Here is a 26,834-nt window from a genome sequence, read left to right on the forward strand (position 1 = left end):
CTCCTCCATCCCAATTATTCCCCACAAAATTAAAACAAACTCATTGCATTCCATGTAATCCTGTTTCCCTACCCTAGAATTATTTCCCCCCTACTTATCAAACAAATTAGTCGTAAACCACTATCAACTGGATCAGTTTCACTTGTTAGCTATAAAACTAGAGTGCAAACTCTGTGTCTCCATATCTCATGTCTCTATGTCCTCCAAAGAAAGTATAATATGTAACTGGGCAGTCAGCAAAATAGCTGAAAGATCTAGCATAACTAAAACATACCCTTAATAAAGGTTTTTGGAATTGAACAGAAATGCAGTATCCAAAATTACCCTGTTGAAACATATTTAAATAATCATTTATTTATCTACTATGTATATGTTATAAGGGTTGCCAGGATGAGAAATATCTAAGAATATCCAGATACACAAAATATTTAATCTTAAATTTTCCTACACAGAAATAAAATACCAAAATGAGTGTCCAGGCAAAACAATGGCACAAGAGTCCGTCAAAAAACAGGACTCAAAATAAAGGTATATAGGCATATAAAGGAAGAAGATGGCATGGTTTAATACTCTACCTTACCAATTACTGGCTCTCCAATAAAAAATAGAAGTTTTGATGATATGATGGTATACTTAGAAAACCCCAGAGATTCTAATAAAAAGTTATTAGAAATAATTCACGACTTTAGCAAAGTTGCTGGATACAAAATAAATCCACATAAATCTTCAACATTTTTATACATCACCAAAAAAATGGAAGAGCAAGAGTTATTGGGATTATATCCCAAAGAAATACTAAAGAGTGGAAAGGGACCTGTATGTGCCAAAATGTTTGTGGCAGCTCTTTTTGTTGTAGCTAGAAACTGGAAGTTGAATGGATGTCCATCAATTGGAGAATGGTTGGGTAATTGTGGTATATGAAGGTTATGGAATATTATTGCTCTGTAAGAAATGACCAGCAGGAGGAATACAGAGAGGCTTGGAGAGACTTAAATCAACTGTTGCTGAGTGAAATGAGCAGAACCAGAAGATCACTATACACTTCAACAACAATACTGTATGATGGAAGTGGATATCTTCAACATAAAGAAGATCCAACTCACTTCCAGTTGGTCAATGATGGACAGAAACAACTATACCCAAAGAAGGAACACTGGGAATGTAAATTGTCTACCCAGGTTACTTATACCTTCAGAAGCTAATAATTAATGTGCAACAAGAAAATGGTATTTACACACATATATTGTATCTAGGTTATATTGTAACACATGTAAAATGTATGTGATTACCTGCCATGGGGGGAGGGAGTGGAGGGAGAGAGGGGATAATTTGGAAAAATGAATTAAAAAAAAAAATGGAACAGCAAGAGATACAAAGAGAAATTCCATTCCAACCAAATGTTGAGAGTATAAAATATTTGGGAATCCATCTACCAAAGTCAGGAATTATATGAGCAAAATTATGAAACACTTGCCACAAAAATAAAGTCAGATTTAAATAACATGCAGTGCTCTTGGATAGACCGAGCAAATATAATAAAGATGACAATACTCCCCAAACTAATCTATTTATTTAGTGCTATACCAATCAGACTCCCAAGAAACTATTTTAATGACCTAGAAAAAATAACAACAAAATTCATATGGAAGAATAAAAGGTCGAAAATTTCAAGGGAACTAATGAAAAAAAAGTCAGAGGAAGGTGGTCTAAGTGTACCTGATCTAAAGCTATATTATATAGCAGCAGTCACCAAAACCATTTGGTATTGGCTAAGAAATAGACCAGTAGATCAGTGGAACAGATTAGGTACAAAGGACAAAAAAGGGTACATCTATAGCAACCTAGTGTTTGACAAACCCAAAGATACCAACATTAGGGATAAAAATTCATTATTTGAAAAAAACTGTTGGGAAAACTGGAAATTAGTATGGCAGAAATTAGATATGGATCCACACTTAACACCATATACCAAGATAAGATCAAAATGGGTCCATGATTTAGGCATTAAGAATGAGATCATAAATAGATTAGAGGAACAGAGAATAGTCTACCTCTCAGACCTGTGGAGGAGGAAGGAATTTATGACCAGAGGAGAACTAGAGATCATTACTGATCACAAAATAGAAGATTTTGATACATCTTCTTTCCTAATTAGACATTTCAGATGATGTCCTTTTTGCATAGAAATTATCATTATTAATATGCTTTGTCCTGTTTGTGCCTTCCACTAAAATGTTATTCCATTGACTCATCTTGGGATATAGAAAATGCTGGGTTCTTAAAGGCTGAACCAGCAAAGTACAGATTTTGTTAATTTATCAAATAGGAAAAGAATCTAGTATTAAATGGGTAACAATCTATTATCTAAGAACAAACTCTCTAAGAACAGAGAAGCTCAAACCTATAAGCTAGATAAATTAGATAATGAATTCTTGGCCACAGCAAATCATGAAAACTAACAAAATCTCATTTTTAGCTATGAAAAAATATTGTTTTACTTTTTTTTTTATATTTATAAGGAAATTTACTAAACGGAACATTCCCAACTAGAAATTTAAATCACGTCTAATCAAATCTCAATCCAATGACCCCCAGTTCCTCGAAGTGGTTGCAAATACAGCTCACATTTCTGAATTCTTATAATTCTACTTCCTAGTTTCAGCTCTAATTATGTGAACACTTCTAGCTTCTTTGGTTCTATATCCTTACCCATTGTGTTAGTCAAATATTCTATTTCTTATATAGCAATCTAACAATTTTTTTTATTCCACATGGATATGTTATATTAGACACACATAACACATATAATAAGAACATATATATATAAATAAAATACATAAAATAAATAAATAAAAATAAAATAAAATAAAGAACATATGTATACTTGAAAATTCAATCATAAGTTAAATTTACCTAGCTGGACTCAAATGAATAAAAACCTTGTCACTAGTCAAATTTCTTCCTTGTCAACTTCATGATTTATTAGTGTTTAACTATAAGTAAGAATTTCAGAGGAACAGGTCTTAACTTAGGGTTAATGTGGTGGTGCAATGGATGAGTTGCCAGTAATGGACTAGGAAGACTCACCTATCCGAGTTGAAAATACCATCTCAGACACCTGAGTTGTGTGACCCTGAGCAAGATATCATGCTGTCCTCCATTTCCTCATCTGTAAAATGAGTTGAAGAAGGAAATGGCAAACTACTCCAGTCTCTTTTCAAAGAAAACCCCAAATGGAGTCATGAAAAGTTGAACTTCACTGTCTAACAACTTAACAGCCTTATGTGGCATCTTAATAGACAGTGACACAAAAGGATATGTCCACTGTTTATAGAGTATCTAAATAGGCTCATGGGGCAGCTAGGTGGCGCAGTGGATAGAGAACCAGCCTTGAATTCAGGAGGACCTGAGTTCAAATCTGGTCTCAGACACTTAACACTTCCTAGCTGTGTGACCCTGGGCAAGTCACTTCACCCCAGCCTCAGGAAAAACAAAAAACAAACAAACCAAAAAAAAAAAAAAAAAAAAAACATTTTAATCTGATCCAGGACACATTCAGGAGTGCTACTGGGTGTGTCTTATACTTCTGCACAGAAAATGAATATTAAACATATATGCACCAAAGGGCATAGCATCTAAATTCTTTTTTTTTTAATTGAAGCTTTTTATTTTCAAAACATAAGGATAAATTTTCAACACTGATGCTTGAAAAGCCTTGCCTTTCAATTTTTCCTTCCTTCCTCCTCTCCCTTCCCCTAGATGACAAGTAATCCAATATTATGTTAAACATGGTAAAAACACATTAATCCATATAGGCATACATATTTATACAATTATCTTTCTGTACAAGAAAAATCTGACCAAAAGTGAAGAAAAATGAAAAAGAAAATAAAATTCAAGCAAACTACAACAAAAGAAATGTTACGTGGTGATCCACGCTCAGTTTCCACAATCCTCTTTCTGGGTGTAGATTGCTCTCATCATCACAAGATCATTGAAACTGGCCTGAATCATCTCATTGCTGAGAAGAGCCAGATCCATCAGAATTGATCCATCATGTAGTATTGTTGTTGAAGTGTATAATGATTTCCTGGTTCTGCTCATTTCATTTAGCATCAGTTCATGTATGTCTCTCCAAGTCTCTCTGTATTCATCCTTCTGGTCATGTCTTACAGAACAATAATATTCCCTAACATTCATATACCGCAATTTACGCAGCTTTTCTCCAACTGATGGGCATCCCTTCAATTTCCAGTTTCTAGTCACTACAAAAAGGGCTTCCACAAACATTTTTGCACATATAGGTCCCTTTTTCTTCTTTAATATCTCTTTGGGATATAAGCCCAGTAGTAACACTGCTGGATCAAAGGGTATGCACAGTTTGATAACTTTTTTTCAGTATAGTTCCAAATGAGTACCTAAATGAATTACAGGAAGAAATGAAGGGTAAAAATGTAATAGTAAGAAAACTTCATTTACTTACTCTAAGACCCAGATAAATCAAACTAAAAAGACAAAAAAAAACAAACAAAAAGCCCAGGAAGAAATTAAGTACCTAAATAGAATTTTAAAAAAATTTTTTTGATGGGACTGCTGAAAAATACTGAATGAGAATAGAAAGGTATATATCTATTCATAAGAACTGACACTGTATTGGATATAAAAAAATTCTGAGTCTTTTTTTTTTCTTTCTTTTTTTGAGGCTGGGGTTATGTGACTTGCCCAGGGTCACACAGCTAGGAAGTGTTAAGTGTGAGAGATCAAATTTGAACTCAGGTCCTCCTGAATTCAAGGCTGGTGCTCTATCCACTGCGCCACCTAGCTGCCCTCCTCAGTCATTTTTACTGACCATAATAGTATAAAATTTTTTTTCAATAAAAGGCTTTTGAAACAAAGATTAAAAATTGGAAGTTAAATAACCTAATTCTAATGACTAAAGAATAAATAATAGAAACAATCAATAATTTAATTAAAAAGAATGACAATGAGACAACCATACCAAAAATTGTGGGACAAAGTAAAAATAGTAAATGGGAGAAAATATCTCTAAAATCTTTTATCAACAAATTCTAACTAAAAAAAACTTTAGAAATTAGAAACCCCTAATTAAACACTAAAATAAAAACTAAACATCAGAGATTAACAAAACTAAAAGAACTATTGAATAAAGAAAATTTTAAATAACTAGAAGCTAAACCATTAGTTAATTTGTTTTTAAAAAATGAAAATAAAATTATTGGGATAAAAAATGACAAATGCTGAAGAAGACATGGGCTACACCCATGATCTAGTCTAATCTCTCTAGAAATTTGGAATTATTCCTCAAAAGCTATCAAAATGTGCATACCCTTTAATCAAGCAATACTCATTAGAGTTTAAATCAAAGAGAAAGGAAAAGCATGCACATGAGAAGTATGACAAGTTAGATTTCCACAGATATTGTCAAAACAGGATGAAGGGGGAGGTGAAATATCTTGTTAAGATATCTTCAAGCAATCACCTTATGATGTAACAAGAAACTAGCTAAACAACAAAGTTCCTGACAAAGGAGCCCAGGTCTAAACTGGTCCAAACCAGGTAGGGTCAGTGACAGAGCACAAACCTGTTGACATATGGAATGGGCTAAAAAAAGAGGATTGTAAATCTGACCAATTGTAACACTGACAATAAATCTAACCAATTATAACTAACTCTAATTGTAAATTAGAGTATAAGTATACTAATAGTATAAAGCTTGCTCCCATTTTTTTATATGGTATATATATATGCTCTCACTCTAAAAGAGTTGTAATATCAATACTCTAAAAGATTATTATGCTACTCCTGGATTAGCTTGCAACCGGGGAAGCAATGTGCAAAAGGCAGCTTATCCCAGGCTTACTTCAACCCTGCTGAGTTCCACAGGGACTTTTGATAACATGCATAATATTCAAAAATATTTATATTTCTTTTTCTGGTGTCAAAAGATGGGAAATGGAAGGACTATCCATTCATTGGGGAATAGCAAATAGGTTCTGATATATAAATGTAGTGGGAAGGACATAAAATAAAGTAAGCAGAAGCAAGAAAATAATTTACACAGTATCAGTTATATTTTAAAGTTAATCAACTTTGAAAGTCTTAATAACTTTGATCCATGGACCAATCACTGATCCAAAGCAAAACCACTATTCTTCCACTGCCAGAGCTAATGAACCTAAATATAAAATGAAGCACTTCCCCCCCCTCTTTTTCTTTCATTATTTTTGTTATGACTAAAGCAGAAATACGGATATTACCTAATTACATATATTGGTCTTGACGCAGTAGTCCTCAAACTTTTTAAATAGGGGCCAGTTCACTGTCCCCTGTTGGACTGTTGGAGGGCCAGACAATAGTAAAAACAAAACCTCACACTCTGTCTCTGCCCCTCAGCCCATTTGTTTGAGAACCCCTGGGAGTTTTGTTTTCATTGTTTTTTTGTTTTTGTTTTTGTTTTTTTTTTTTGTTTTTGTCTTTTTGTTTTTTGGCTAGGCAATTGGGGCAAAGTGACTTGCCTAGGGTCACTCAGTGTTAAGTGTTTGAGATCACATTTGAACCTAGGTCCTCCAGACTTCAGAGCTGGTGCTCTATCCACTGAGCTACCTAGCTGCCCCTTTCATGCTTTTTCAATGACTTTGAATGACAATGGCTTTCTCTCAGCCAAGGAGAGGGAGAATTTGGAACTGAAAACATATTTTTTAAAAAAAACTTCTGTTCTTGATTGCCATTATACTATCCCACACATCAAGTACTAAGATATTAAGAGTTCAAAGTGGTGGTTCCATTATAATTATAAAAGAGAACAGATTACAGAATTATCACCAGAACTGTTCAATTTCTTAGCTCTTTATTCTCTATCCACTTTCATCTAAAAATGCTCTCAAAATGATCTGAATTCCAAGTAAAGTCAGTCAGCAAACATTTATTAAGCATTTACTGTATGGAAGACATACAGAAAAAAGAAATGCAAAGGAAAAAAACAACTAATCCTGGTCCTCAAGCAGAAGCAAGAGAATAATTTACAAAGTAAATTAACACTCTAATGGGGAGAAATAATCAAAGTATATGCAAGATAGTCAGATAAGGGAAGGAAGGACTCAGAAAGGCCTCCTGCTAAAGGTGGACTCAGACTTGAGTCATTAAAAAAAAAAAAAAAGTTAGGGAATTGGTTAAAAACTAAAGAAGTGCAGCATTTCTGGCACCACAATAGGGAAGGACTAACAACAAGCAAGCCAGCATACCTGGGTCAGACTTTGTAGACTGGTGTTTTAAGTATAAAATGACTAGGAAGAAGTCAAATTATAAAGGGATTAATTAATAAAGGTCAAACAGACTTTCTATTTGAACCTGGAGGCAACATAGAGCCACTAATGACCAGTGAGAGGATGACATTGTCAGATCTATATTTTAAAATAATCACCTTGGTAGCTAAGGTAGAGAATAAACACGATTGGGAAGACATTAGACCACTTAGATAATGTAGGCAAGAGGTGATGAAGGCCTGAAAAAGGGCTGTGTGTGTATAAATGGAAAAAGAAATGTCTTGAAGGACAACATGACATCTGGAAAGGGACTAAATATGTGTGTAGGGTGAGAGCAAAGATGGTAGGCATTCTCAATAATAGAAAACTTTGGCAAAGAGAGGGCTTGGGAGGGAAAAAAGTGGGTTCTACTTTAGACACAGAGAGTTTGGGATGTGTGTGTATATTCCTTCCTTCCAAAAGGAAATTGGAGATGTCTGACTAGAGAGAATAGGGCTAGATATACAGAAATGAGAATTATTTACATAGTGATAACAACCTATTACAGACTGATAAAATCACTCAATGAGAAAATAAAAAGAGAAAGATGGGGGAAAGTGGAAATTAGTGGGTGTAAACAGATGAAAAACAAACACTTATAAGATTAAGGTTATCAGACTGGAGAACTTGAATAGGGAGGAGTTTCAAAAAAAAAAAAAAATCAATACAGAGGTAAAGGAGGCCTCTGAAGTTAGCAAGTCAAATACCCTCATTTTATACTTCTACATTACATAGAAAGACAAGATTCATAGAGCTTAAATGACTCGTCCAAGTTCACAAAATTACTAATAAAATTCAAGGTTCATTCCACCATGTCATGCTTGTTCAAAACATTTTGGAGATGAATTTGTATTCTAACCTAGTATTATTCCTGGCTGCCATGTCACTCCACTTCTGGGCTTTTTAGGTGGTAACTATTTGCAATGATATGACATATCATATTGATGTGTTCAAAGTAGCAATTCCTAGTTGCACATGGTGTGTTTGGGGTTTATCATCAGATGATGAGAATGATATAGGAATGAAACTTTGGAGTTCAGTCATGTGAAGAATTCACAGTGGCTGTTCCCTTTAGGTTTATTTAGAAGCGGTGACAGTCAAAATGAAGAAGTAAAACAGACACCAAGAATGATAAATATGAAATAGAATTTGGAGAACATATAGTTTAGAAACCAGATTGGTTTTAACAACAATGAAAAAGATTCACTAGTAAAATTCACAATTAACCAGGAGAAATATGCCCTTAACTGACTGGCTAAATACTAACACCCTAAAGGAGTTAAATTAGCTTTAGTTTACCTGAGCTATGGTGGGGGGATGAAAGGAAAACACATCATGAGATAGAATACTGTGGTGGGCTGATCCACAAAAAATTCAGCAAAGATGGTGTGAAAAAGATGGTTATAGGGGAAATTTAGAGATTTGACATAACTTAGATTTCTGGCTGGAGACAGCAAGATGGGACTATCTATGACCTTCATAGAGGGTGGGTCTCTAAGATTAAACTGCTCCCATCAGTGTCCTTTCTTGCTTGCCTCAGGAAGTAATTTTATTTTTACTTCCTGCTTTCTCTGCCAACCTGACCTAGGAATCCAGGACCTCATCAATATCATATGATAGTGATATGATATGAAATAGATCAGTCTCTTTCAGTTGTTCATTTTTCACTTCAAAATGATTCTCATAAATTAAGAAAACAAGTGATATACCACAGGAAGGAAGACTATCACTATCAGACTTCACAATTCTAACAGAAAAAATTGTCAAATGGCCAAGAGTCAAAACATTACTTATCCAGGAAACATAAAATTTAGTCTCTAATTTTTTAGGCCTTTTCTATAATAACCAACACAACAGAAGAAGCCAGAAATTAACTATAAGTTAAATACAGACCTCAGACCTAGAATTAGTTTGTCAACAAAACTGCATAATTTTTCCTAAAGAACAAAAGGTTAAGAATTTCAAAGGAATTAAGAGAAAAGCAAATTAAAGTGACCTAGCTGTACCAGATCTAAAACTCTATTATAAAGCAGTGATCATCAAAAACATTTGATATTGGCTAAGAAATAGAAGTTGATCAGTGGAAGAGGTTAGGTTCACAGAACAAAATAGTCAATGACTATAGCAATCTAATATTTGACAAATCCAAAGGCCCCAGCTTTTGGGATAAGAATTGACTATTTCACAAAAACTGCTGGGGAAATTGGAAACTAGTATGTCAGAAAGTAGGCATAACCCCACAGATAACACTGTGTACCAAGATAAGGTCAAAATGGGTTCATGATCTAGACAAAAAGAATCATATTATAAACAAATTAGAAGAACATAGGATAGTTTATCTCTCAGATTTCTGGCAGAGAAAAGAATTTGTGACCAAAGAAGAACTAAAGATCATTATTTATCACAAAATAGATACTTTTGATTATTCTAAGTTAAAAAGTTTTTGTACAAACAAAACTAATACAGACAAGATTAGAAGGGAAGCAAACTGGGAAAACATTTTTACTTCCAAAGGATCTGATAAAGGCCTCATTTCTAAAATATATAGAGAATTGACTCAAATTTATAATAGTTCAAGCCATTCTCCAATTGATAAATGGTCAAAGGATGTGAACAGACAATTTTCAGATGAAGAAATTGAAACTTATTTGTAGCCAATTGAAAGTGCTCCAAATCACTACTGATCAGAGAAATGCAAATTAAGGCAATTCTGAGATGTCACTATACACCTGTCATATTGGCTGACAGTAAAAGAGAAATGATAATGTTTGAAGGGATATGGGAAAAATGGGACACTGATACATTGTTGGTGGAACTGTAAACACATCTAACCCATTCTGGAGAACAGTTTAGAACTATGCTCAATAAGTTTTCAAACTATACCCTTTAATCCAGCAGTCTATTGGGATTATATCTCAAAAAGATCTTTAAAGAGGGAAAGGGACACACATGTGCAAAAATGTTTGTAGAAGCCCTCTTTATAGTGGCAAGAAACAAGAAACATCAATTGGAGAATGGCTAAATAAATTACAGCATATGAATGCTTTGGAATACTACTGTTCTGTAAGAAACAATCAGCAGGATGATTTCAAAGAGGCTTGGAGAGACCTACATGAACTGATGCTAAGTGAAATGAGCAGAGCCAGAAAGTCATCATCATACATGGCAAACAAGACTATATGATGGATCAATTCTGATGGACACAGTTCTCTTCCACATTGAGATGATTCAAACCTATTCCACCTCTTCAGTGATTAAGAAAGAGAGCCATCTACACCCACAGAAAGAACCATGGCAACAGAATGTGGAACACAACAGTATTCTCACTCTCTCTGATTTATTTGCTTGTATTTTGTTTTCTTTTTCTTCCTTCTAGCTCTGATTTTTCTTGTGCAGCAAGATAACTGTATAAATAGGAATACATATATTGGATTTAACATTTATTTCAACATATTTAATATGTATTGGACTACCTGCTAGCTAGGGACGGGGTGGAGGGAAGGAGGGGAAAATTTGAAATAAAAGATTTTGCAAGGGTCAATGTTGGAAAAATTACCCATGCATATTCTTTAAAAAAAAAAAAAAAAATTTCCCAAAGAGACAAAAAAGGGAAAAGCACCCATATGTGCAAAAATGTTTGTAGCAGCCCTTTTTGTTGTGTCAAAAAACTAGAAACGTAGTGGTTGTTCATCAGTTGAAGAATGATTGAATAAGTTCTGGTACATGAATGTTAAGGAATATTATTGTTCTATAGGAAACGATCAGCAGGATGATTTCAGAAAGGCCTGGTGAACCTTACATGAACTGATGCTAAGTGAATTGAGTAGAATCAAGAGAACATTGTACATAGCAACAGCAATATTATGACTAATATGGAAACATGATTAATATGATTATATGTATAGAATCTATAACAGATTGTTTATGGCCTTGGGGTGAGGGCAAGGAAAAGAGGGGAAAAAAAATTTGCAACTCAAAATCTTATAAAAGTGAATGTTGAAAACTATCTACATGTTAAAAAAAAAAAAAAGCAAAGATCATGCATCATTTGCTGGAATACCCAGAAAATGAAGCTTAGGTTCATGGGTCTTTTCTCATTATGAACCTGTAATGTCAACAAAAAGTTCACTTGCTGTAGACAATGTACTATAATTCTTTCCCTAAATTTGGAGGGATTGCATTTAGTGCTTCATGACTGGCTTTGGATCTTCTCCATTTATTGATGTTCACCCCTCTTTTCTCCATTCCTATTTTCATATTCATTCCTTATCTCAGGATGCTCTCTAAAATTTATTTCAACTAAAAGATTCTTTGATTTCAAGTGTGAAGTAGAAGAAAAGAAAATAGTGAAAGCAATTTGGAACTATGCCCAAAAAGTTATCAAACTGTGCATACCCTTTGATCCAGCATTGCTGCTTTTGGGCTTATATCCCAAAAAAATACTGAGGAGGGGAAAGGGACCTGTATGTGCCAAAATGTTTGTGGCAGCTCTTTTCCTAGTGGCTAGAAACTGGAAGATGAATGGATGTCCATCAATTGGAGAATGGTTGGGTAAATTATGGTATATGAAGGTTATGGAATATTATTGCTCTGTAAGAAATAACCAGCAGGAGGAATACAGAGAGGCTTGGAGAGACTTACATCAACTGATGCTGTGTGAAATGAATAGAACCAGAAGATCGCTGTACACTTCAATGTTGTATGAAGATGTATTCTGATAGAAATGGATATCTTCAACATAAAGAAGATCCAACTCACTTCCAGTTGATCAATGATGGACAGAAACAACTATACCCAGGAGAAGGAACACTGGGAAGTGAATGTAAATTGTTAGCACTACTGTCTATCCACCCAGGTTACTTATACCTTCGGAATCTAATACTTAATGTGCAACAAGAAAATGGTATTTACACATATATTGTATCTAGGTTATATTGTAACACATGTAAAATATATGGGATTGCCTTTCATCAAGGGGAGGGAGGAGAGGGAAAAATGATAATTTGGAAAATTTGGAAAAATGAATACAAGGGATAATGTTATAAAAAAAATTTACTCATGCATATATAATGTCAAAAAATTTATGTCAAAATGTCAAAAAATTAAAAAGAAAAGAAAAGAAAATAGTTACTTAATCAGTTTTTATTGTTAATCTCAGATGGACAATCATGGTATCCTTCCTCTCTTCAATTCAAACACTGTAGCTGTCATCTACTCGGTTGTAATGTTTAGCATTATTATTTTGCAGGTATTTCTGTAGAAACATTACAACCGAGTAGATGACAGCTACTTTTTGAATTAATGTTTCTAACATTATTATTCTGCATGGATCTCTGTAAACATATGACATTTTTGTACTTAGAGCCTATGTCAGCCTATAATGATGGCCCATCAACTGCAAGCTCTAAAAGGGTAACCTTCCTATTAAAATTAACCAAATCACCAAAAAAGGGAAAAAAGAGACAAGGAAAAAAAAAGTTGGTACTTCTTTAAGTCTTTTCTCATCTCTAAGAAATTATGAAATTATATTGCAGATGCCATACATCTGCAGCTTTCATTAAAATCAATTCATTTAGAAAAAATTATAGCTCTCCAGCAAGAAATTTTAAAAGAATTCAATTCCCCAAAGATAAAGAGAAAAATGACCCATATGTACAAAATTATTTATAGCAGCAGTTTTTGTGATAGCAAAGAAGTAGAAATTATTATGTTCATCGATTGAGCAGTAGTTAAATTAATTATAGTACATAAATGTAATGAAATACTGGTAGAAGAAATGATGCAGGTGATTGTTTCAGAGGAAGCTTTGATGAGATTTACATAAAGTGATTTAGAGTTTTAAATGAGAATAAAAACAAGATTGAAAAGACAAAACAAAACCTTGAATAATTTGAGCTCTGATTAGAAAAGTCCCCCTTAGAAGTCATACTACCCACCTCCAGAGAGAAATAAATGGACTTAGAATGCATACTGAAACACATATAAACACAAATCTTTTTTTTTTTTTTACATGACCAAAGATTGTTTGGACTTTGCCTATTTATTACAAATGTAGTGCCTGAAAAACTGAGCAAGATAAGAGATTAGAGAACAATTTATTTGAAAGGGAGAGATTTACTGGGACCAAATAGATCCATGGTTGGTCCCAGGGCTGAAAGAGACTATGATCTCAAAGAATCTAGCACTGAATGTCCCATAACAAGATTCATTAATAGGGTAACAAGAACAATGACATAATGGGGGAAGTACCTGGATGTGGAAAAAGATGACATAATGGAGGGAGGTACTGGAGAGGCTCCGGATATTCTAATGTTAATGTCCAAATGGATAAAGACCTTAATCCCATCAAGAAGAGGGAATGACTATAGCCTAAGGTCTAAGATTTAAGACCTTTATCCTAATATTAAGAGGGAATGGTTATAACCTGAGGCAGAATAACTGAATAGGAAATCAGGACTTTAAAAGAGAACTGTGGTTGTTTTGTTGCAAAGTAGGGAAGAGAAAAAAACTTAGTTGAAAATACATTTAAACCTAAAAAGAGCAGTACAAAAGATAAAATGGACAATTTTGATTACATAAAATCAAGGTTTTTTTAAAGAAAAAAATAATGCTGCTAAAATCAGGGAAACAATTAACTTGAGAAAAAAATCTTTGCAAGTTTTTCTATTAAAGGTCTCATTTACAAGATATAAAAGAAATTTTTACTCAAACTTATATAAATAAGCCATTCCTGAATTAATAAATGGTCAAAGAATATGAACAAAGAATTCTCAAAGGAAAAATCTAAGCTAATAAACAGCTATATATTTTTAAATGATCCAATTCACTAAAGAAGTGCAAATTAAAGCAAATACAATTTGGCAAAAATGGCAAAAAAGGAGAAGCTGCAGAAAACTGACATATCAATGCACTGTTGGTGATATTGTAAACTGGTACAGCCACCTTAAAAAAGCAATTTGGAATTATGTCTCTAAAGTGACTAAATTTTGCATACCTATTATTACTCACTGAGCCCCCACTAGTTCTATGCCAGTAAGACATCCAAGAAAGAGGAAAAGTTTCCATATGTACAAAAATATTTAAAATAATCTAAAGGAGTATATATCAATTGGGAAATGGATGAACAAATCATCTTTTATAAAATTGGCTATTCAAAAAAAAAAAAAAAAAAAAAAAAAAAAAAAGCTCTTTTATGAATTTAATGTAATTTACACAGTAGCACTATTAAAAAAAAAAAAAAAAAAAAAAAACCCTCAAAAAATAAGCCTTGATCATTGCAATCACAAATTCAAAGGATCAATGTTGAATCATACAACTCACCACAAGGGAGGTAATGAATTCAAGACAAGAGATAAACATATTTCTGAATAGAGCTAATGTATATTTATCACACTCTTATGAGACTAGGTGGTATTCTACTTACTAAACACTGCTCCTAAGAGTCAAGAGTACCTGAGTTCAAATCCAACACATTGTAAGACCCTGGACAAGTCAGTTTGTCTTTTCAAGTGTAACATGAGAATAATAGTACCAACATCCCAAGGTGGTAGTGAGGACAAGATAAAGTAATATTTGTAAACATGTAAGTGCTATTTAAATTCTGGCTTTTATGTTTTGTTTTGGTTTCCACGGAAAGGATAAAGAAAGAAAAAGTGCTGAATTAAAAAATGGTTACCAAAAAAAAAAAAGGAACAAAAGTTAAATATAACTCAAGAAGCAAGTTTAAACTGAGTTTAATTTACCTTGAATTGAACATGTATGGCCTAAGCCAAGGCTCCCAAGGAAATGAAGATTTAAAAAAGAAAACCAATAGAGTTATCCTTAGCAACATGGCAAAAAGATTTCTCAAGAAGAAATAACTGTTATATCAAGGGTTCTTAATATGGGAAGATGAATCTGCAAGAATTTAGCAATTGATTATTCCAATTTTATAAATACATAAACAAAGACAGACAGAAATTAAGTGTTTTGCTCAACATCATACTGCTAACATCCAAGGGGAAAACTAAGGTCTTCCTGAGTTCAGGTCCAGCACTCTATCCAATGGACCACATAGCTGGCTTTGATAATTATATAAGTAGGTTTTTCCATCTACCTCAGTTTTATCATCTCTAAAAATGGGAGGAAAAAATACAACTTACTTCCCAGGATTGTTATGAGATATTGAGGATCAAATGAGATAATATTTATAAAGCATTTTACCAACTTTTTTTTTAATCATATATGCTAGGTATTGTTTAATAATCCTATGTATTTAAAAACTAACTGAAAATGTCAGGTTTTACCCGACAGCCAGAATTTGGTCCATGACAAATAAAAAAAAATTAAGATCCCTTACTCTAAAGGAAACTTTTCCTGATTCCCAAAGCTTACAGTGTATAAGTACACATGAACATCGCAAATTTACTTTGTATTTATTTTGTATAAACATTATCTCTCCTGAGGACAGGAACAGCTTCAATTTTGTCTCCATTTAGCACCTACCACAGTGCCCGGACATAGTACTTCATAAATGGTTATTGATTGGTCTGCATTAGTAAAATAAGTACAGGAGCTCTTTAGTGATAAAATCATAGGTCCAGTAAAAATAAAATATGTAAAGTGCTATTAAAATTTCATGTTATTTCCCATTCCATATAGTCAGAGGATGTGAACAATCTTCAAAAGGGAAAATAAATTGTTAATAAACATCTTTAAAATGTTCATCAAAGAGATGTTAAAAAAATTTTTGAAGGGGGCAGCTAGGTGGTGCAATGGATAGAGCACCAGCCTTTTAGTCAGGAGGACCAGAGTTCAAATCCATTATCAGACACTTTAACATTTCCTAACTGTGTGGTTTTAGGCAATTCACTTAACCCCAATTGTCTCAAGGGGAAAAAAAAATGAAGTATCTTGTCATATCCCTCAAAATATGAAAAAATGTAACAAAACTTAATGATCACAAGGTTGTAATAAAAATATATACTCATTCATTGCTGCTGCAATTACAAATTACAAATCACTACCCTTTGACCCAGCCATACTACTACTGGGCTTATATCCCAAGGAAATACTAAAGAAGGGAAAGGGACCTGTATGTGCCAAAATGTTTGTGGCAGCCCTTTTCATAGTGGCTAGAAGCTGGAAGATGAATGGATGTCCATCAATTGGAGAATGGTTGAGTAAATTATGGTATATGAACGTTATGGAATATTATTGTTCTGTAAGAAATGACCAACAGGAGAAATGCAGAGAGGCTTGGAGAGATTTACATCAACTGATGCTAAGTGAAACGATCAGAACCAGAAGATCATTATACACTTCAACAATGATACTGTATGAGGATGTATTCTGATGGAAGTGGTTATCTTCAACATACAGAAGAGCTAATCTAATTCCAATTGATTAATGATGGACAGAATCAGCTACATCCAGAAAAGGAACACTGGGAAATGAGTGTAAACTGTTATTTTTACCTTCTGAATCCAATTCTTCCTGTGCAACAAGAAATTCGGTTCTACACACATATATTGTATCTAGAATATATTGTAATATATTTAACATGTATAAGACTGCCTGCCATCTGGGGGAGGGGGTTGGGGGAGGAAGGGAAAAAATCTGAACAGAAGTACAAGGGATAATGTTGTAAAAAATTACCCATGCATATGTACTGTCAAAAAAAAAAAAAGTTATAATTATAAAGTAAAATAAAAATTAAATTAAAAAAAAAAGAACCTATCAAAAAAAAAAAAAAAAAGAAAGAAAAAAGAAACAAATTACAAATCACAATCCTTCTGGAAGTAATAGTACAGATTACAAAAATAATTATTCTATAAGGATCATTAGGACAAAAAAACCCCAATAATTTGGAGGAAATTAGGTTTACAAATATTGCATATCACACAATATGTCACAATAAACTTCAAATAGACCTAGAGTTATAGGGTTACATCATAAACACATAAGAGGATGTGGGGATGAGGAAGAATTCTTGACCTAACAAGTAACAAAGAGGATAAAAATCAAACAGACACCACTGTTGATGACATAAAACTGAAATATTTGCACAAATAGAATTGATGCAGTTAGAATTGGAAGAAACAGAAAAAGATGTTGGAGGGAACTATGCAGCAAATTTAGCTGATAAAAGGTATCCAAGATATAAATGGGATTTATTCAAATATATAAAAAGAGCAATTGTCAAAAAAATAGTAAAACAAATTACTAATAAAGAAAAATTCAAATAAAAACAACCACATTTTTAACTTGCAATCATCAAATTGGCAAATTTAATAAAAAGTAAAATAACAAATGTTGGCAAGGATGAAAGAAGAAAAGGTTTACTAATGCACTGTTCATGGAACAATATGACTACTACTAAGCTTTAACATTGCCTCTCTCCCCACCCCCCTGGAAAAAAAAAAGATCAAAGTAATAGTGGGTAGCACTTTTTATCTATAAATAGGAAAGAAAAGATTGAAGGCTAAGGGATGACTTGAGTCTCATTCTCATCTGAAATGATCAAAGAAGAAATGAATACATATGCATGGACACAACTAATTTGGGTACAGAAATACATTTCACTCATCAGAGAAATACGAAGGGAAAAGGGAGAAATAGGTTAAGAAGCTAAGGTTGAGCTGTGAGGGAAAAATCAAAATGATAAAGAAGTATAAGATTATACCAAATCTAGAGTACTGATGCTGAGCTCAGTTCTCTTTCACCACTCTCTTCTTTATAAAGAAAAAAGGGAAAGTACAGTCAAGTTTTGCAGTAGTAGCTGTGGGCACCTTTCTTTATACCATGGCGAGAAGCTACTGCCAGCCCAAGGTGGAGGAAATTGCCGCCATTTATTGTAGTATTTATGTATTTTTAAAAACCACTTAACATGTATAAAACTGGGCAATTGTTTTTATTAGGTTTTATTAGGTCACTGAAGTTTTTGAGTGTTGTGCTACCCCCATTTTTCATATAAGCCCTGTGGTTTTTATTATTTGATTTCTCATTGCTTTTTTGGGAATGCATATATTGTGGTATAGCAATCTTACCTTGTCTTACCTTGAAAAAAACAAAGTTTGCTTATGGAAATGAGTATCAGAAGAGTTATGCCTTATATTAATGTTAATGTGAAATGGTATAATTTTCTGGGTTTTTTCCCCCACTGTATCTCACAGAAGAAATTATAAACAAAATAAAAATGTATATTATGCTAGGATGGAAGGAAATCAAGCATAACTGAATGTGAATGGAATGAATTCACCTATAAAACAGAAAAGAACATGAGAATGGATTACAAACTAGAATCCAACAATATATAAAGAAACACACTTGAACAGAAAAATATACAAATTGTTTTAAAATGGGCTAAAGTAAAATTTATTCTGCTTCAGTTTAAAAAGGCAGGCATGAGGTCAACCTTAAGCAATGAAATCAGAAGGAACTGAGTTCAAATTGGACCTTATAAGACATAAGGCTCTCAGCAAGTCACTTAATCCCAACTGCCTTAAGGTTGGAAAAAAGTAGGATTAACAATCATGATTACAAACTATGACAAAAACTGATAAAAACTTTAAAAAATATAAACTAGGAAACTACATTTCCCTGAAAGATACCAAAGAACAAATCAACATCAATACTAAATATATCCACCAAATGGTAAAGCACTACCCAAATAGTTAAAGGAACTGTTAAATGAATTACAGGAAGAAGTGGACTACAAAATTATATAGTGAGACACCTCAATTCACCTGTCAGGACTAGATAAACTTAATTCAAAAATAGGAAATGAAGCACTTGAACAGAATTTTAGAAAATAAGATAGAATTTGGGGATTAATAACTAGATAAGAGATACATTCATCTGTGTATGTATATACATGTGCATGGCAACCTAATGAAAACAGACCATGTATTAGAAAAGGCATTTTTTACAGAAAATAGATATAATAAAAATTTTAACAGGTTATTTAAAAAAAAGACTTTTCACTAAACAATAACTTAATTCTAAAGAATGGATAAGTAAAACACAGCAAATGGAAAGACTTAAATAAACTGATGCTGAGTGAAGCGAGTAGAATAAGGAGATTATTGTACACAGTAACAGCAAGATTATGCAATGATCAATAATGATAGACTTAATTCTTCTCAGCAAGACAGTGATCCAAGACAAATTCCAATAGACTTAGGATAGAAAAAACAAAGAGAACCATGGTACAATTGAAACATATTATTTTCATCTTTTTGTTTATTTTTTCTTTCTCATGATTTTTCCCTTTTGTTCTGATTTTTCTTTGACAATATGACTAATATGAAATACAGCTAATTAAATGGAGTAAGGAAAGGGAAGAGGAAAAACTTAGAACTCAAAATCTTACAAAGATGAATGCTGAAAACTATCTTTATAAGTAAATGTAAAAATAAAATACTACAGAAATTAAAAAAAAAAAATCATACATACACACACACACACACACACACACACACACACACACACCCACCCCAGAAGGTAAAATAAGCAATAATTGATTACATAAAAATTAAAGTTTTATAGAAACAAAATTAATGCAATTAGAATTTTAAAAGCAGGCAAATGAGATAAAATCTTTGCAACAAACTAAAAGTCTCATTTCTAACATATATAGAGATAAAATTCCCCAACTGATAAATGGTCAAGGGATATGAACAAAGAGTTTTCAGGAGAAATCTAAGCTATGAAGAACCAATTTTTTTCCCCCTTCATATCTAATAGTTTTTATTTACCAGATATTTGCATGGGTAATTTTACAACATTGACAATTGCCAAACCATTTGTTCCAATTTTTCCCCTCCTTCCCCCACCCCAGATGGCAGGTTGACCAATACATATTAAATATGTTAGAGTATAAATTAAATACAATATATGTATACATGACCAAACAGTTGTTTTGCTGAACAAAAAGAATCGGACTTTGAAATAGTGTACATTTAGCCTGTGAAGGAAATCCAAAATGCAGGCAGACAAAATTAGAGGGATTGGAAATTCTATGTAGTGGTTCATAGTCATCTCCCAGAGTTGAAGAACCATTTAAAAAAAAATATTCTAGATGATAAAAAAGGAATTCAAAATTAAAGCAATTCTGAGATTATATCTGATATGTTATCAAATATGATAAAAAGGAGAAAATGACAAATGCTAGAAGGTACATGGAAAAATAGGTACATTAATATTAATAAACTGTTGGTTACCTGGTCCACCCATTCTGGAATTCTAGCACAGTAATACATGCTTAATGAATGAATAGATTATACTCAAAAAATTATCATCATGTATACATCCTGATTCAGTAGTACCACTTCTATAACTATACTCCCTAAAAAAGCAAATAACCCACATGCACAAAATATTTATATGACTTTATTTTGCTTGCAAACTAAGGGGATGCCCAGTGCCCATCAATTCAGAACTGACATATAAATGTAATGAAGTAAAGGCCTGTTAATAAGACATGATGAAGATGCATATACTTTGACTTAACAATACCACTATTAGGCATTAATCACAAAAGAGATTTTTTAAAAAGCAAAAGGACTTTTAAATATATAACATATATATATATATTATATAGTATATATTTTATTTATATATTTATATTTATATATATACATATACATAAAATGTATAAAATGTAAATATATATATAAATGTAAAAATTTATATATAAAAATATTCATAGCAGCTCTCTTTTCAGGGCAAAACCTTGGAAAATGGGGTGATACCAATCAATTGGGGAATGGCTGAATAAATTGTGGTATGTGATTTATAATGGAATATTATTTTTCTATAGGAAATGATAGAAAAATCTGGAAAGTCCTTCATGAAATCGAGCAAAGCAAAATGTACTATGTACAATGTAAGCACAATGTTCTCGGATGATCAGTTGGAAATGACTTTGCTATTTTCAGCAATAAAATGATTCATGACTACTCTGAGGGACTTATGATGAAAAAATCCTTTCGATACAGAAAAAAGAGAAAAGAATTGATTGTGTCTGAATACAGACTGAAGAAAACTCTCTTTTTTACTTTATTTTTCTTGAAGTTTTTTTTTAAGGAGAGAAATCTAAGTTTTCTTTCACAACATGACTTTTATGGAAATGTTTTGCATAACCTCACTTGTGTTTTCTTAATGGGAACTGGGGCAAGGGACAAAAGAAAGAATCTACAACTCAAAAAACTTAAAAAAACAAATGTAAAAAATTATTTTAAATGTAAGTGGGGAAAAATAAAAATATTAAATATCCAAAAAAGAAATCATGTAAAGAATAGTTTCAGAAACACCTGGGAATACCTGTATGAACTTAAGCAGAGTGACATGAAATGAATGGAGAAGAAAATTCATAGCATTTAACAACAATACTATAAATACAGAAAAAATTCTGAGATGACTGAGTAGGTGAGAAAACCTTTACCTCTCCAAATTTCTTCCATAGAAAAAGACAGAACATTGCCTCAGAGAAAAAATAAAACAGTAGAAATAAACAAAAGTTAAGGTAAAGCAGTTCTAAACAACCAAGAAAACCCCAGGAAAGACCTGATCTCCAAGGTCCAGATGGGGTGAATTGAAAACACTTTAAGGCTATTTTGGAATCAATAAACAAATTCTGGGGTCAGATAGGTTTAGGAAAGAGGCTAAGCATTGGAAACTTTCATCTCACAAACAGTGTAGGAGTCTGAAAGCTATGTAGGAGAATATTGAAGGATCTTCCACTGTAGAGGGACACCAAGCACAGATGTGTCCAGGCTGGGCTGCGACTGAGGGGAAGAATGAGCTAGCACATATCTTGTGAATGAAAATTCCAAGGAAGAAAAATAATAGAAAATGTATTAGGACAATCAATGTCCAAAGACCCATACATCCAAGGAGATAAATGATTTTAGAAAAGACCAATACATACCAAAATACCTACAGCAGCATTTTTGTAATAAAGAACTAAAAGTAAATAGTCATTGACTGGGATTTGACCATACAAACTGTGGTACAATTAGATAAAAGAATATTCTTCTGCCACAATAAACAAGAAATAAAAAGAATGAAGGAATGCTTAAGAAGACATGAATAAAGCAATGTAAAGAAAAGCAGGTAAGGGGCCAAGGTATAATGGGGAAGAGAAAATAAAAGGTCTTCAAAATGGGCAGGTTAACTGAGACATAAAAAAAAATTATTAAGATCTTATTTTGCTTGCATTTCTCTTCAAGAGAACCTCTTCTGTATTGGAAGAGAACTTTCTGTATTGGAAAGTAACAAACAAAACAAGATAGTACAAAGAAAGCACCGTAGCTCTACTGAATTAGTGAAAAATCAGTCACCCAGTCAAGATAAATTGACATCCTTGAATACTACAGGAACTGGCAGGTGACTGCTGAACTATGCTGTCAATGAGTGATCTTTAAAATTCAACAGAAACCAGAAGTACCACAAGAACCTAAGGGCCAAATTCCCAATTTTCAAAAAAGAAAAGATGTACTCTGCTAACTATGGACCAATGATTTTTTTACTTCAATCCTTAGCAAATTCTAGATTGCATTAAAGATTACATTTTAGTATAGATATATAAAAGATAGTAGCAGTGATTTTTTATAGTTATTTTACAGTTCAGTTAGTATACCTATATTAAAAAAAAAAAAAAAAAAAAGTATTGTGCCTGTATTAAGAAAAGGTTCATATCCCTGGAAAGACTTAGATGAACTGATACTGAGTGAAGTGAGCAAATTCAGGAGAACACTGTATCCAGTAACAGAATGATTATAAGATGATCAATGATGACAGACTTAGTTATTCTCAGCAAAGACTTAGGAAAGAAAATGCCATTTGCATCCAAAGAAAGAACTGTGAAGACTGAATAGGAAGCAAAGCATGATACTTTCACCTTTATTTGCTGTTTACTTTTTCTTTCTTGTGGTTTTCCCCTTTGGGTCTGATTTTTTTTTTTGCACAACATGACAAATATAAAAATGTGCTTAGATGTAAATCCATCTAATTACTTACTGTCTTGGGGAGAGGGAAGGCAAGGGAAGGAGGGAGAAAAAAATCTTACAAATATGAATGTTGAAAACTATGTGTATTTCGAAAAAATAAAATACTACTGAGAAAAAAAAATGCCCATATCAAAAATTACCTCATGCTTATCAAGAAAAAAAAAAAAATAGCCTCTTGGGCTAGAAGACAGAACAATTACAGGGTTTCAAAACTAACTAACATACAGTCAGAGTAACCATTAATCATTCAACATCAAATATGAAAGTTCCAGTGGAGTGTACCAGGGATCCATGCTTGGTCCTAGGCTGCTGAAAAAGTTTATCAATAACTTAAATAAAAGCAAAGATTACATGCTTGTCAAATTTTCAAATGACACAAAGTTGAGTTAGCTAACACACACGATAAATGGATCCAAAGGTCCTGACAGGATAGAATAATGGCCCCAAATGAATTAAGACAAATTTTACTAAGTATAAATGGAAGATCTTACACTTGTAAAAAATAAATAAAAAATAAAATAAAATCCATTTCCTTAGTATAAGGTGAAAAATGCAAAATTTGATAGCTATTTGTCTAAAAAAGATCCCAAAACACTACTAAACTGGATTACGAATAGGAGGGAAACCAGGTAAGTAAAGGATCTTAAGTTCATATTATTGATCAGCTGAAGATATGGAATGTCTTGCCTGGAGGATATTCAAAAAGATATTGATTGGTGTCAAGAATGTCAATGATTGTCATGTGGAAGAGGGTTAAAACTATCTATTTGGCACCAAGGGCAAAATTAGAAGCAAGTAGAAGCCACAAAAAGGCAAAATTTTGTTATGAGAAGAAAAAATCCTAACAATCTGAGCTATACAAAAGTGGAACACAGACCATGTCTGGGGGGGAGGTGAGTATGTTCTCACTGGAGTTCTTTTACAGGCACAAATTGAATTGGACTTCTGAGGTGTCTTCCAATTCAAAAATTCTATGACTCTGAAAATGAATGACTGTATTAGGGGCAACGAAATTTCCTAGTCATGAAATGTTCCTGTAGATTCCAGCATAGCATTGAAGATCAGGGGAAAAAAGGATTTAAGACATTGTATGCATAAATGTATGAGATAGTAAGGATATACACAGAATCTCTCTTCTTTTAAAAAAACCCTTATATTCACAAATTCTTTACACTTAAAAATCTTCTAACCCTTCCCCTCTTAGCTTCAAAATTTCTAGGATTTTACTTAACTAGGGTTTGGAGAATTAGACTGTATTGACTGAATTTTAAAGAGATATTTTAAATTTCTTTCAGTTGTCAAATTATTTTTCAAAGTTCTGTTCCTATATCAGTTTTCTAAGAAATTACCCTTCCTTACCACTTGAGGCTGCAAAAGTTCAGTATTAAAGATGTAGCTCTCTATCTTTTTTCTAAATTGGTCAAACTATTTCTTCCAAACAACTTCTCTTTATAATATACTACCTCATTGCCACCACATTTATTTAGTGCTTGAATACGTACTATGAGATGGGAAGGATGAGAAGTTTAGATGATACAACCTCTACTTTCAAAGAAAAACAAGTAATTTCTAATACATGAAAAGTCCATTAGAAAGAGGAAAGCAGATGATATGATGGTATATACTTAGAGAACCCCAAAGACTCTGCTAAAAAGCTATTAGAAATTATTCAGAACTTTAGCAAAGTTGCAAGATACAAAATAAACCCACATAAATCCTCAGCATTTTTATACATTACCAACACAATCCAACAGCAAGAGAAACAAAGAGAAATTCCATTCAAAATAGCAGTCGATAGTGTAAAATATTTGGGAATGTATCTACCAAAGGAAAGTCAGGAATTATATGAGCAAAATTACAAAACACTTGCCACAAAAATAAAGTCAGATTTAAATAATTGGAAACATATTAAGTGCTTTTGGATAAGCCGAGAGAATGTACTCAAGATGACAATACTCTCTAAACTAATCTATTTATTTAGTGCTATACCAATCAGACCCCCCAAGAAACTGTTTTAATGACCTGGGAAAAATAACAACAAAATTCATATGGAAGAACAAAAGGTGGAGAATTTCAAGGGAAGTAATGGAAAAAAAAAAAAAAATCAAATGAAGGTGGCCTACCTGTACCTGATCTAGAACTATATTATAAAGCAGCAGTCACCAAAACCATTTGGTACTGGCCAAGAAATAGACTAGTTGACCAGTGAAATAGGTTAGGTTTACAAAGCAAGATTTAGTGAATAAAAATAGCAATCTAGTGTTTGACAAACCCAAAGATCCCAACTTTTGGGATAAGAATTCATTATTTGACAAAAACTGCTGGGAAAACTGGAAATTAGTATGGCAGAAACTAGGCATGGACCCACACTTAACACCATATACTAAGATAAGATCAAAATGGGTCTATGATTTAGGCATAACGAACGAGATCATAAATAAATTAGAGGAACAGAGAATGGAGGAGGAAAGAATTTGTGACCAAAGGAGAACTAGAGATCATTATTGATCACAAAATAGAAAATTTTGATTACATCAAATTAAAAACCTTTTGTACAAACAAAAATAATGCAAGCAAGATTAGAAAGGAAGTAACAAATTGGGAAAATATTTTTACAATTAAAGGTTCTGATAAAGGCCTCATCTCCAAAATATACAGAGAATTGACTCTAATTTATAAGAAATCAAGCCATTCTCCAACTGATAAATGGTCAAAGAATATGAACAATTTTCAGATGATGAAACAAACTATTTCCACTCATATGAGTGTTCCAAATCGCTATTGATCAGAGAAAAAGAAATTAAGACAACTCTGAGGTACCACTACACACCTGTCAGATTGGCTAAGATGACAGGAACAAATAATGATGAATGTTGGAGGGGATGTGGGAAAACTGGGACACTGATGCATTGTTGGTGGAGTTGTGAAAGAATCCAACCATTCTGGAAAGCAATCTGGAATTATGCCCAAAATGTTATCAAACTGTGCATACCCTTTGAACCAGCAGTGCTTCTACTGGGCTTATATCCTAAGGAAATACTAAAGAAGGGAAAGGGATCTGTATGTGCCAAAATGTTTGTGGCAGCCCTTTTTGTAGTGGCTAAATGTGGAAAATGAACGGATGCCATCAATTGGAGAATGGTTGGGTAAATTATGGAATATGAATATTATGGAATATTATTGTTCTGTAAGAAATGACCAACAGGATGACAACAGAGAGGCTTGGAGACACTTACATCAACTGATGCTGAGTGAAATGAGCAGAACTAGGAGATTATTATACACTTCAACAATGATACTGTATGAAGGATGTATTCTGATGGAAGTGGATATCTTCAACATAGAGAAAAGCTAATCCAATTCCAATTGATCAATGATAGACAGAATCAGCTACACCCAGAAAAGGAACACTGGGAAATGAGTGAAAACTGTTAGCATTTTTTGTTTTTCTCCTCAGGTTATTTTTTACCTTCCAAATCCAATTCTTCCTTTGCAACAACAACAACCCAAAAAAAAAAAA

At 32.9% G+C, this 26,834-nt stretch overlaps 1 protein-coding gene and 1 long non-coding RNA gene across 3 annotated transcripts in view; both read right to left on the reverse strand.

The window, feature by feature from the left end:
- The window catches only part of ASXL2 (ASXL transcriptional regulator 2), a 132,682-nt gene that overhangs the window by 100,415 nt on the left and 5,433 nt on the right, over nt 1–26,834 (reverse strand). The window lies entirely within an intron of this gene.
- LOC141561060 (uncharacterized) lies at nt 3,644–14,505 on the reverse strand. The gene is made up of 2 exons (XR_012487948.1): nt 11,960–14,505; nt 3,644–4,168 (listed from the first exon to the last, which is right to left on the reverse strand). It is a non-coding gene; the product is annotated as an uncharacterized LOC141561060 (long non-coding RNA).

The sequence above is a fragment of the Sminthopsis crassicaudata genome, chromosome 3, assembly GCF_048593235.1.
Source record: "Sminthopsis crassicaudata isolate SCR6 chromosome 3, ASM4859323v1, whole genome shotgun sequence".
Taxonomy (NCBI): domain Eukaryota; kingdom Metazoa; phylum Chordata; class Mammalia; order Dasyuromorphia; family Dasyuridae; genus Sminthopsis; species Sminthopsis crassicaudata.